The 14,543-nt window shown below is 39.8% G+C and overlaps 1 long non-coding RNA gene across 1 annotated transcript; it reads right to left on the bottom strand.

Annotated features, from left to right (window-relative positions):
• Positions 1-1,067: 1,067 nt before the first annotated feature.
• LOC137190898 (uncharacterized) lies at positions 1,068-14,471 on the bottom strand. Its single transcript, XR_010930316.1, has 2 exons — positions 13,018-14,471; positions 1,068-9,995 (listed from the first exon to the last, which is right to left on the bottom strand). It is a non-coding gene; the product is annotated as an uncharacterized lncRNA (long non-coding RNA).
• Positions 14,472-14,543: the final 72 nt, after the last annotated feature.

Raw genomic sequence — 14,543 nt, forward strand, 5'->3', positions numbered from 1 at the left:
TAAAACAAAATGTTGCTAAATGGTAGATATGGTACGGTAAGTATGGTAGATCAAAGTTAATCAGGAAGTCATTCTATATACCGTGATGGATATTTACAACGGATAGTTTCGGGAATCAACTAACCTGGATGTTTGTTTACAACCTGTCTGATCGTCTGATTGCTCGTTTCTTTACTTCGTTGGACTTACTTTTCGTGACGTCACTGCTTTCCCAGGATCTCAGCAAATGACTTGGTAAGTAAATATTATCTATGTTAAGGGTGACAAAAGCTACAAAAATAAGACCGAAGTTTTAAATGAACTGGAATTAGGCCTCAAGTGATTAAAATGATTAATGATTAAAAGGATAATAGAACACAAAAAACATGCTTTTTCTAAATTAATATCTGTTTTTGCAGCACAACCAAAGTAAATAAGGTATTTTATCATAAATTCTAAATAAAAAATCTAAATATAAAAACCAATATGTGGGACATGACATCAAAATGGATTGTGAGATACTTGTCAGATAGGAGACTTGTTGCTGTACGGTACATTTGGGGATGGGAATATGACCTTACAGTCATGTTATATGCTACCTGAAAGGCACAGATGTAAATAAAATAAAATAAAATAAAATAAATAAAATTAAAGTTGGCTGAATGCCATTGAGCTGCTTCACTTTCAGGGTCTTATTGTGCCTGCTGCCTCGCTGTCATGGTTCACTTGGATACTTGAATAGAAATCATCATTATGTTGTTTGTAACACCTGCGCTTTTCCTACCCTGACAAGTCCAATGGGATGTGTAATGCAGAGGCCTCAAGCCTTATCACTTAAACATTTAAAACCGGTTCTTGTAGTGTACCAGAATTTTTAGCTTTTGGACTCAGAAGCTCTGTTTCACCCAAACTGGAAGGAATTATGCAAAATTGAACAGGATTGGGAGTGAAAAGTTTTAAAATGTCAATAACAAAAGTCAGTAGGGATCAGCCAAGACAGGAAAAAAGTTTCGCATCCATCAAACTGACAATCTTAAACTGCATGTACATGTTATGATGTACTATATCAAATTCAGAGTGGACTGGAAAGCTTTTTGAAATGTTTATTCGTTCCAGTAAAATGAAAGACACATGTGAGGGGACAAATCCATGTTCAAAAGCAACAAAAAAAACTTAATTCTAACATGTGTGTCCAATAGAACCTAACAATACCAAGGTATTTACAATGAATTTAATAAAAAATAAATAGGTGTAGAAAATGTTTCATGTGTCACTGTCTAACCTTTCCAATGACAACGTATTGACATATTTTCAACGCATCATAGTGAAGTGTTTCCATAAGATGTGCAAACTATTACATCTATATCAGTGTTTCTGAGGCCACGTCACCCTTTTGTCATGTACATCAACATTTAATGTGTAACTCTTCTCTGTATTTTCATTGTAATTATTTATTGTTTGTACAACGTGGTGCAGTTTTGGACAAATTGCCCAGAAAGCTCTTTGGTTGATGGACAATAAAAATAAATAGCTGCAGCTGTTGTTTGTCTACTTGGCAAATAGCTGTGAAATATTCAGCGAAAAGACACAAAATGAAATTGAAACCTGAAAGTTTATTTATTCAGTGTTTATTTAATCAGATGGCAGAATTTTGCTAATAAAGCCAAAATCACAGCTTGTCATTCACAGGTTTTAGTTCTATATCGCTGAAGTCTTTTCTTAATTAAGGTTGTAATACTTTATTATAGAAAGTGATTTCATAAAAACAGGAAAGCAGTAACGCCACGTGTATTCCTAAAGGAGCGGATTTCTTTTCCTATCCAGTTTGCATCCTTATGAGTTATAATCAAATAACAGGAAGATACAGTATTTCATTCTGATTTTCAGAACTTTTTCGCTCAGGATTGATGCATTTAAGAGAGTAATTTCACAAAATGATTATATATTTGGTGTTATCTGACACTTTAACAGCTAAATTTTTATATCCAAAGTGTTATGATTTCTGTAATGACATCAGTATGTGATGTGTGAAAAATGATTCCTTCTCCTGTCTTTCTTTACCTCTTACTTGTTTTCTTTTCCTTTTATTTCTCTCAGTTATTTGTTATCTCTGCTTTTAATTTGGTGACCTGGTGACCTTTTTTATTTTTCTTGTTACACTCATTCTAACTTGCACAGGACAAGAGCGTCATCTAAAGCCGGGCTCAGACTACAGGAGCTCTGGGCCGATTTATCCCTGATTCACCTCCGACAATCGGAGGAGAAATCTGATCTGGGACCTTGGTCGGGTCCGATGTTCGGCCCAGATTATCTGGTAGTGTGAGGGGATTACCCCCCAATAATTTCACACATGTTTGATATTTAGGAGATAAAATCTGGATGATTACATTACTACTTTCCAAGCGAGACCACCATAGCCAATAAGAGAGACAAGTCTGCAAGGAGAGGATGTTAATTGATGTTGCCAAGCAACGGTAAACACTGAGCCCTTGAGGCTAACGTTAGCTAGCATACGACTGTTGAAAGATATTAAAACTGACGGTTAAAATCTCACCTGAATAACAGACAACCTGTGTTGTGTGTGTGTGTTTTTCATCCATACCCGTTCGGCCTTCTGCTTATGTTTTTCCAGTTTTCATTTTTCGTTTACATCTGCTTCCACATGAGATCACGAGAGGTGGTGCATTCCTCTGGCACGATAATCTCAATAATATCCTGTAGTGTGTGATGTGCCATTATTTTCAAATCTTGTAGTGTGTGCATGTTTGAGATTAGAAAAAGAACATCTGTAAAGTTTCTCCTTATGTGCGTGATGCAACCCGATTTCAAAATCGGTTAGGATTTTAAAACTCCTGTAGTCTGAGCCCGGCTTAAATACCTAAAAATGGAAATGTAAATCAGTTTTATGGAAAACTATCTCTGGTCCAAGTGGCAGTCTTCCCACTTACTCGTTCCTGTGTGAGTCTGTTGCTCCAGACTGACAACATCCCTATTGTTTCCTGCTGGATGATGAACTGCACTAATGCAACTGTCAAACACCAGGTGCTGCACTCTTCTTCCCTCTATTTCAGCCTCTCCTCCTCCTCTCACCGTTTGTATCTTTAACCTTCTCTCTGTTGTCTCTGTTGTCTTTGCACATCACACAAGGTCGACACTCCTAAATTCATTTCATGCACTGAATGCTTTTGTGTACTTGTCCTACGTTTGTCCCACAGTTTGATCTCTGTATGTTGCTTCTTATAGCAGCAGTAGGTAACTTTCTGTCACAAAACGACTGAAGAAATATCTGCAGGTTGTTTATCATCACCAATGACTCAAGGATAATTTTTCCGTGTTGATAATTCTGGCTCTCAGAACTCACTCCCTGGCTCATTCTGCTTTGGAACAAAGCAATATCAAAATGCTTTCCAATCCTCCCCCACCCTCACAAGCTACTCATTATCCTTTTGTCATGCTCAATAGTGAAGGATATTGCAACCAGTGTTGCAACTGTAGAATTGTAGAAAAATAGGATACAGATACATTGATACAGACATCAGTGTCAGTGTCACAACCTGTGTTTCCGGCTGCTCACGAGCAGCTGAAATGTTAACATAAAGATGCTACACTGAAAATCAAAGTTAAAGTATAATATAAAATATGTTGCCACAGAGGATTATTACATGACTCTGTTCCCTTCAGCTCTACAGAGCACTTTAGTGTCTTTCAACCTTGCTTCCAGCAGCAGCAGGCAGCTGTTTTCAGCTTAAAAAAAAAAAAGCTCAGATAAACCCTCAGTACACTGACAGCGCAGTACCAAACAGTAGGTGGTGCTGGCATAGATAAAGTGGAGCATTTAGCTACTAAAGTGGAGAATACCGGGGTGCAGCACTTAAAAGAGTGAAACTTCATTTTGATACCCTTACCCTCGCTGTAAAAAAGTCTTTGTGTATCCATAGAGTAGCTGGTGGTTTTCCCCATCCCTTCAATCCAGTCTGTCCAGTCAACATCTGTTAGATTTTCATTCACTAGAACTGCATCTTAACACAGTTTTGTAAGGTCTTCATCATTCAACGACTAAAACTAAAACACATGTTCTCAAGCCAAATAAAAGCAACAAAGCAGTGTTATTATTGCTGTGCTACATGTTGATATATCATATTTTTTGTCAGACTTTTCAATTGGACCTCTGTTTAAGTTAAAAAAACGTAACGGACTGCGTTGATGGTGGTGTGTTGCCTCAGGTGCGGTGAGAGGATGAAATACGATCCATGAGACCACTCTTAGTAATAGATCCATGAGTCTGATGGTTTGTCATATGTCAAAACACTCTACAGCAGTTTATAATACTATGAAACAGGGTTTAAAGTCATCACAGTGACCATCATTGTCTCCACAATCGCAAGGTGAACGGTAGAATTCATATTACAAAGTAAAGAATTGTGTACTTGCATGTGTTTGACTGGCCAAAGCAGTGCATTGCAAGCTGATGTTGTAACTTTTTTTTAAGGAGCACTCTGCCCTTGAGCTCCTACATTTATCATTGAAATGAATGAGTTTCATGTAGAGCTACTGTTGGTCTGAACTTGGCTGTACTCTTCTGCTGTGAAAATGCGATGTTGCATCAAATACAGGAAATGACTGGGACAGGATGGGCGGGGTTCCACAGTGAAGCTGCAGTCAGACTAAAATCCACTGCGGTGGTGTGGCCAAAAGCAGGGGGGGGACGGTGTAGGTATAGTAGGGTTGTAAACATAAACTGTAGGAGTTAGCATGGCTAGCATGCTAGCAACAACAGTCCTAAAAGTTGTGAATTATACAGCTTCTAATCAAACATTTGCTGCCATAAACTCTGTCTCTGTCCTTACACTCACTGCTGCCAGGCAGCATCTCTCCTCCTCTTCTGTTTGTACTATTTCACTGTTATAAAACAATCTCACCCTGTCTCTTAAACCTCTTAGAAATTGGAGACCTTTGTGATTTTTGGTGTCAAAGTTCAATCAGATTGAACACAAAGAAGCAATCGGAAGCAAATGAATCTCACCCTGTTCCACTTGGATGGGAAGCGGACTATGCTATAAAATGCAGTTGTTGCACGTCCTGCTGGTCACCAGTAGGCGTCACAGATTACTCTAACAGAAGATGATCTGCCAACCAGCCTTCTGACAGCAGGTTTGTGTTGCAGCAAGTTGCTCAGAATAGACGACACAGGCTGCAACAGCTCTGCTGCATGATGGAGAACCTCTGTAATGGATACTCATGCTATTACTATAGTATGACTGTAGACCTTCTGTCCACATGGAGTGTTGCTGTTCCTATGGGGTCATAGTTGGTCTGTAACATTCCAACAGGAAGTCCCACCTCCTCCTCCTCCTCCTCCTTTTGTTTTAATGAAGCCCCTGGGAGGTTCTGGAAAGCCCTGGAACTGAATGCAGTCCATCCCGTCCAAACCGCCGCCTCCTCTTCAGTCCCAGTGAGCTTGGACCAAACCCTGTGCTGCCTCCTGCGCACTGCCCTGTCGCCAATGGCAACTGCAAACAGGACGGGACAGGGTCCTGCTGAAAACGGGGCTATGATTTCAACAGATGTCACGACACAGGCAACAGAAAAGCTCGGCTCTGGTCAGTTTATAGCGTGAGTCTCTGTGGATCTGATCCACAGGCAACACATTTTATATATTATCAGGGCTGGAGCTCCATGTTTGGGTTTCTTTTATGCAGTATGGGTTGTCATTTTTAATGAGGCAAAACACAGAGAGGGCCTCAGCTGGCCTAAGGTGTCACAACATAAAATTCAGGAAATCGACACCACACTGTATAACAACCTATCTAACCCTGTCGTCATAATGAAGGGAGGTTTTGCACCCATACCGCATGCCTCCGTATCCTCCTATTGTCCCGTCCATGCGTCATGTCCACATAGAGCGGGCGGCTAAAACCAGTCTCTTCAGTCTCCTGATTGGGCGACGACATGGGATTGTTCTGGACCACAGTTGGGGGAAATGCTTGGGAACTCCACTTCCCAGCGTGAGAGGAGACGGAGAGCAGAACGGCTCCCCGGAGGCGCAGCCGATGACCCCGCTGAGTGAAAAATATGCAGAGGTCACCGGGTTTCTATTGGGCAAGAGCTAAATCTGACTGACACCGAGCAGCAATAACCCTTGACTCCGTGAGCTGCTGGGGAGACACGCTATTTATTTGCAGGCGGATAAATGTCAAGCAAACATTTCTGAATTTCAAACATACCGTCAGTAGAAAACAATCTGTGATGTAAACTGAGGGTAACAAGGAATCTCAGTTTAGCAAGAACAGGGAAGAGCGCTGCCATTAGTGCAACAAATGAATGAGTGATACAAAAGCACAAAATGATGGTAAAAAGACTGCAGGAACTTTTGTATCAGATCTGATAATTATTTTAAGATATATATGGGACCCCACATAATTATTAAAGTAACTAATACATTGTGTGTCTCTACATACAAACACCATGTGTCTCTACTTTTTGGACACATCCTCCCATGGACACAATAACCTGATAAAGGCCCCGGGTCAAAAATCTACACTGAACTGTGAAAACGACATGTCGGTTTCATTATTTGTGTCGACATCGAGAAAAATACCAGTACACAGCACTTCACGCTATGTTTTCTTTTTGAATGTTAATTAGTTTTGGGCAATTCAGTTCTATTATTTTAGGAGTATGTGCCATGTAAACACAAGATTAATGAATATAATTTCAGTCCTCTTAAAGATAGAGTTTGACACAGGGCTCGTTTTAGTAGGCAGGGTCAAAACAAGAAAACAACTCGACTGCTGTGAATTTACTGCTGTGAATTCTTAAACAAGTCATCAACCAACTGACAGTAAACTTGTCGCCCTAGAAGATCAGAGAATAATCCTTTGCATCTTAAACGAATTCATCTCTCAAACCACTGAGGTCCCGAAAATCTTCTCCAGACCTTTAGGATGGTGCCAAAACTGAAGTGTCATTCAACTAAGACGAGGCTTATCGTCCGACAACAGAGAAATATTGATATATTTCCATTACTTCTGGATTCCACCCCTTGATTACATCTTTACATAAATTTTGAGCACCATGTTTCATCGTATTCATTCTGCTTTTCAACTTAAGCAGGAAGCATTTTTGCAGAAAATGAAAAAAATGAGAAGTTATATTGATTGACCACCGACTACCTGTGTACATTTTTTCCTTGCGTCTCTATGTTTGAACATGAAATTGTTGTAATTCTGCAGCATATTAAAACATTAGGCAAAGCTGCATCAGTTGGGATCGATGTCGGTACGAATGCAGCTTCACTGCAGCTTTACATACACACACACACACACACACACACACACACACACCTGTCACCGTCCACCAGTAGAGGTCCCTATTCTCCTGCTGCACACTGCACCTCCTGTGAAGCTGCAGCACTTTTGCGTCGTCGGGTCACAGAGTGGAGGGCTGCAGAAGCAGCAGCAGCAGCAGCAGCAGCAATGATGAATCACTGTGAAGCCCCTGTGTCTGCTGCAACTTCAGAAAACCCAACAAAATCACCCAGTTATACAAGAAACCACCTGTGTATATACACAACACAGGAACATGTCGTTGAGTTATCGCTACTGTGTTGTGTAAATGACTTAATTAGCATTGACAGAGAGATGAAGACAGTAAAATTCAACTGATATATTGTAGCCACAAGCTGGTAGACGTTACTATGTGGAAGCATTCAATACTTTTAGAATTGACAGATACCATGATTTTATTCTCATCAGGTTCGAAAGGAAAGCATCTTGTGTCAATATTTTTAGATTAAAATCATTGACGGAGTGTGCCAATACTCATGATGCTGTTAAATTTTTCCAATCGCTTGTCCAAAAAAGGTTGGCCCTTTTCGAGTTTGTGCTTGTCATGGTGGAAAAGCCTCTCAAATAGCATTTAGACCATCATTACAGTCTACAGCTGCATTTGCATGGTGACATGACATGTTATTTCCACCACCATTCATCACAAAGCACGTCCAAGACCTTTACAAGAAACAAGCTTAACAAGATCTAATCAATCAATCACCAGGCAGAAATTATACTCTAAAGAGAGCAAGAAAAATGACACAGATGGAAAGAAAAAAAAGATTAAGACAGACTGAACTCAAACCTGTAGCTCTAATAAAAAATAAAAAATTATGAAAAATGAAAATTTCCCTGAATTCTATTAATCAGCAGCAACATCTCAGTAAACTTGATTGATTTCTGCTTTGGAAATCACATGAGGAAGGTTGTGGAGACATGTTTGCTTTGGTTGACAATTTTTAGTGATATTTTTCAGTTTTGTGTCTTCATTGCTTTTGTCGTCTGTATTGTATAGGAGTAGTTGTGAAAGTAGTGCATCATTTGCACATTTGAGAACACAAATACTAAACAAAAAGTGCAGGAGAGAACAGAAAAAAGCAGGTGAGCATATGAGGATTTTCCCCAAATCACAGACAGAACATTTAAGTGGAATAACAAGAATAATTATTAGTATTAAAGCACTACTAATAGTAGTGATAGTAAGTGTGGTCACGAAAAACCTCCATCAAGTCAGAAGTAGGCGACGCAGTCTGGCTAATATTTAATGAAGTTAAATGTCCCGTAAACCCACACAGGTGTTTTCAGTTATTTGATTAAACATCTGCTCAGGTGGAAATTGGGTGAAGCTATGAGGTCATCGAACTCAAGATACTAATAAAAATGATAAGGGTGTAATGTGTCTCGCTTTAACAGTTACAACAAAACTACCAGGAGAGTGAGGGAACTGTCGATCAGTCACAGTCACGCTGTCTTTTTTTAAAAGGGTCTAATCAGGCAAAAGTAAGTGAAAACATCTGTGAAGGTGAACAGTAGGTGTGTAAGGACTGTAAATAAAACCCTAACGAACAACACAGGGATTTACTGAAAAGATCTGCAGAATAACCAACAGGTGTAAACGAGAAACTTTGCCAATGGTCTCCGTGGTTACCAAACAACCACTCATAAAGTACACCTGTGCTGTAGCTCTACTTTTTTGGGAATTATCAGCCAGGTTTAAAAGTCAATTTACTGTTCAGATCTGCTTGGACGAAGCTCAAACTGAAATCAAAAAACTGTCACTCTGACCCGTCACGGTATGACTGCGTGACGCTGCCGTGTTAAAATCGAACTGATGGCGCTGAGTCTGAATTAAGTGTTAATGAGATTCACCAGCCCCAACATACTGACTTAACATTAATCAGAAAACAGGCCGGGTCCGTCGTACAGTAACTCAACAGAGCGAATACTTTGGGAATCATCCAGAAACCTCCAGGAACCTAAAGAGAGAAGGAAGCCGTTAAATCATAAAAGGTTGACTTCACTCTTCTGAATGATTTGCCTGATTGGAACAGTATGTTGAAGCTGGACCATCATAGGGACGTTGGAATGATGCAATAAGGCCAGAGCTTCTCCACACATTGGACCGAGCCTGCGACATGTGGGCGTCCGAAACAACTCTTGCTCTGGAGCAGGAAGTTTAGCGTGCGGGTGGGTTTAGTGAGCGGGCAGGCGATCCAACCGACCAAATAAAAGCACTAATGGCCCAGTTCGCTGACTGAGAAGTCTGGAGTTGTTCCCCTGCCTGGCACCCATTCCCACTGGAAGGTGCTCGAAGATGGCGAGGAGTGCGAAGGGGGTGAAATGAAGGAGGGCGTTTACAAATTTAGTCTGGGAGGAAACAGGCTTAGCACTGAAGGATAATGTGCACGGCTGCCTGGCTGGCTGGAGCCGGTGCCGCTTTTGGTCTTGGCGGTTGTACCGGGTCCAGATTTAAATGGAGGTTTTAGTGCGGCGACCCCGGGCTGTTTGAGGTGTGGTCTGACTCGGTGCGAGGCCCTGCACAGCATCACACATGTCTACTCAGGCTCCAATGCCTTCAAGCTGGAGGCGGAGGGGAACCATCACACCAGGCAGCTCCAACCGCCCCCATTATAGATGATGATCTCACCCCGGCTGTCCATGGCCATTATAGACACAGAAAATGGCCACCTAAGAGGAGCAAGTGTGTTAAATGACTCTATTAAAGCAGGAAATCACAAACTCTTAACAAAGATATCATCAAAATCAGATAAGAGCTTTTATATCTCTCAAATGTCAACTTTTTAGCAAAGAAATAAACCTTTCTTTGGCATTTTTTAACTCATTAAATATATTTCATTGGTAGAAAAGGTCACTGATTTTTCTGGCTCCATAAGGGAACCAGATTGTCTTTTAATTTAACACAATTTATTACTGCAAGGTTTTCCTGACAGCAGTGTTCAACATTACATTTAAAACTATTCCTGTTATTTATTTACTTTTGAACAATTCACTGAATTAAGGGAACATAACACACAACCAGTGTCTGATAAATTAAGGATTTTATTCCAATAAACATTTTAAACACAAACATTTTGTAGCTGCACAAGCTGCAATTTGAAAAATGAAAAGTTGCCTCACAATCCTAACAATTTATTCTTAATTATCATGCAAACAGCACATAATTTAGTATCATGCAAACTGCAAAAAAAAAAAAGTTTGCTGCATGAATGGTTTCATCCGTGTCAAGCTACATGAAGCTATCGACGTTTCCCTTTATGCTCCCATGCCGTCACTCCCTTAGAAGACTGCTGTTCTCTTCATGTAATCAAGCTGCAAACTGAGACAACATTTACTGTCTCACTTCATCATATATCACTGACATCCTGCTATCGCTTGTATGGACAATATTTCTGACAACTGCTGTAAATCTGCGGCTGAGGTTTGAGAGGAAACAAGCAGCGACAACCGTTTCCACACCGCCCACAGATGTTCATATCAACACTGGTGCCGTGTCACTGTCTCTGCTCTTTAATTAGTTGCAGGATCAAACCGAGCATATCGTGCAAACTCTCTCTGTGGATGCTGTTTACATATAGATACTGATTTGAGATAGTTTGTTTTAATTAATGAGTTTGGCTAAATTTTAAAATGTCACTTTTAGGCCCAGATGCAGTTTTGCTGGTGAATATTTAAACAGTTTATCCTGAACTATTATTTCTATTTTATAAAAAAAAAGACATACAAACATTTAAACACATAACCTACATGTAGGAAATGATCTCTGGATGATATTCTCTGTAACTTAATTCTAACTTTCATTGCAGCAATTGTTTTATAAAGGCAGAGTTTTTCAAAAAGGTTGGAAATCTCATATCTGAAGAGAGCCAAACGTTTCCATTAAAATCCAAACTTGTGACAAAAGAAATCTCTGCTGTCTGCTTTTCACTAAAGGCCTAAAATCCTGCAGGTTTCCGTTTATTTACCAGGATGACATTTGTTTTCATGCCAGCCGTCTAATTTTGGATATATTAGGTTTTAACGCTGGTACAAAACACATCAATTCTAATCGTTCTCTACTTGGCAACACGCTTTATATATCAAGAGAGACTCGGTGAATGTTATACACTCTGAAATGTTTCCATATTAGCCGGAGAATTTCAAGAAAAAAAAGGAAAATGTCCAATAATGATTACACACACACTGGGTCTTTTTAAATGCTCATATTATACTCTGACGCCGAGAGCTGCATCAAAGCTTTCTCAGTAAAGCGTATTACACATCCGGGGCTGTTAAATTTAGGAAAGTAGCTGCAGTGATTGGCAATGAAAATAGTTAAAAGGATTAAATTTTATCATATTCGAGTTCTGCTATTGAAGACATAAATAATTGTTGTCGTTAATGTTTTTTACTTTAAGACTTGAGCTTTTGGATTAAAAAAAAAAGCAGGTTTTGTTCATATAAAGTCATGTCACTGCTTCTAATTTTAACAGTTTTTTTTCTTTTTGTGACTCCAGGGACACATTTCCATCCCATATTATCTTTTGATTAACCTCTGCAAAAGCCAGAACCTCACTGCATATTATATTTCTGCAAAAAAGACAATGGTTGCTTATTTTCCAAAGAAAGCCAAACCTAAACTATACAGTAAATGACCATGTTTACTTTAAATTCATGTAAGAAAAGCACTAAAGTGGTGGTTGCATGTTTGTTTTGGTGACAGTGGCACTGAGCTGTGTTTGCTGTAATCCTTCCTGCCTTGGTGACTGACAGCCACAGGTTGAGCAGCAGGTCTACCTTCGGTTTCTGTCTACTGCGGAGAAACCGTGCCGCCCCCCCCCCGACCTCGCCACCCCGACACGATTATCAGAAACACATCGACAGCGGCAGCCTCTCCTCTTCACTGACTCCTTTTTTTTTCTTTTTTTTTTATGACTAACAAGGAAAAAAATAAGAAACTCATCTTTAGAACCTCTTCACCTCTTTTTATTCTCCTCTTCACTTCACATGTCATCACATAATAGAGTTTGACCAATATGTGCTTTCGGAGGCCAATACAGGTAGTTTTAGATCGACATGATTGATGGTTTGTGCCATAATACTCACGATATCTTCACATGGGATCGTTTTCATGCCCAAATAAAATGTTTCCAATTGGATTTTTTATTCAATTCAGATTGGAAAAGCACCTGAAACAGCATTTACACCATCAAGGGACACTAAAAGTCCTCACTGAAGCCAGACTAATGACATTTATTTAGGGTTAGCAGCTCTTAAAGGTGCCACATGTATTCAGTGGAATACAAAAGATACATGAACAAAAAGAAAAAAATAATTTAAAATTCCATAAATAAAATAAAATGTAATTGATGCATCTTACGTGGAACTCAAATCCAAGCTGAAGTGGACAAAATTCCTGTGTAGTATTTAATATTTTCACAATAAAAGTATTGGCCCAACATAAGATTACACACACACATACTTATATTCACACAGTGGGAGATTTTGCCTCATAGCCCACGAGGGGCAAAGGCTAGGACTGACTGAAAACACCCATGCCACAGGCCATCACTGCAGAGAGAACAGTGACAGGATTGGAAACACGTGTGTATTAATACCTGCTCAAGCCCCAGAGCGAATATATAGCCCGGGCTAACCTGCTAATAGCCTTAATTTGTAAGGTAAACAGTAGAAGAGTTTGACACTCACTCACCTAAGGTGCCTTTCCTCTGCTGCGCTGCCTCTGCTGCCTTCGGAGGCTTTGGTGGGACTGTGTGTGGGGGGGGGATGGGGGGAGGGGGGAGGAAGGGGGGAGCGACAGCGGCAAAGTTACAGCCTGCCTCAGCCATGCTATCTGTTAAAGTAATTTTCTCTCAAAGAGGAATTAATTTCCTTTCCCAGGCGGCCCACAGCGCCTGTGGCACAGCCTGTGTCGTCCACCCGGATCCCCCGGAGAGTGGAGTTATTGTGACTGTCCGTCTGTAAAATGTGTCTGTGCCCCGAAAACTCTCCAGCAGCTTTTAGTTTGAAATTTATCTTTGGTAATATTTGATTTTAATCCGCACTGTATACACTTGTAATATATACCATACATTTTTATTATAGGGTAATTCATGTCTTTAATCTGTTTTTATCTGAATAGCATTGCCTCTTTTTTTTTTTTTTTTTTTTTTTTTTTGTTAGATATTTTTTGTCAAGAGGAATAAAACAAAGCCAGTGAAAGCGTCTTTCTTTCATTCCCGGCAGATCACTGGCTTTTATTCCAACTTGACTTCTAGAAAATGATACTTTTATTGCCAAACTGATTTAGTGAGAAACTGATGTGATGGCTGATTGAGTGTTTGATGTTGATTGATGTTTGATTTTGAAGTTGGAGGCTGTTGAAATATTATATATTTATATTTTATCATCTTATATAAGCTCAGCTCGTAAACCATTTCCGAGGATTTATTTCTGGTCACTGTCGACTCTAAATACTACGGATGTTATTTTCCGTAATTTTTCATCACTGATAAAAATTGTCACAGGTTTTTTTTTTTTTTATCATGTCGACTCACTGATAAAGTCTTCTTTCCATTTGTGTTATTTCTATAGTAATTACATGTCATTTTAAAGTTTGTTATTTGTGCCACGGTTTTGAAATGAAAGCTGTAATTTCAACTTCACGACCTCATATCGGGGGGTCAAACTTTTATCAGTATTAATGTGTTCATCGGTTTGATGATGTGTTTCATTACAAAATGAGATTAACACTCTGAGAAAATGGTTGGTTACACTAAATTAACTGTGGTTGTTTTTTAGAGGGTAGGAGGTAACTTGCTTGGATGACAAAATGTTTAAAATGTTAACCCTTATTTAAGACTGGATCCTCTTGCGCGGCAATAAATGTTTTTTTAATTTAAAATTATTATTTTGCAATTTAAAAAAAATCTTTTTAAAGCATAGAGGAGAGTCTGAGCTCTTAACAGTATATCTGTGACAAATCATGAGCATAAGAAAACCATCAGAGCTCAACTGGAAGCAACAAGCATCCCTTCTTACTTCCACAAGACTAACAGTATTTAAAGGGGTCAAAACTGACAAAGACAGGGTGACACGCTGAGTTAACCCCTGACTCCTCTCCCCCTATCTCTCCACACTCTTCCTCACCTCCCCTCACGCCCCTACCCTCCCTCCCTCCCTCCACCCCCCCCCCCCCCCCCCCTCCCACCCCCACAGCCCCACCCATGAACCATTAAG

This window comes from Thunnus thynnus, chromosome 10 (assembly GCF_963924715.1).
Source record: "Thunnus thynnus chromosome 10, fThuThy2.1, whole genome shotgun sequence".
Taxonomy (NCBI): Eukaryota; Metazoa; Chordata; class Actinopteri; order Scombriformes; family Scombridae; genus Thunnus; species Thunnus thynnus.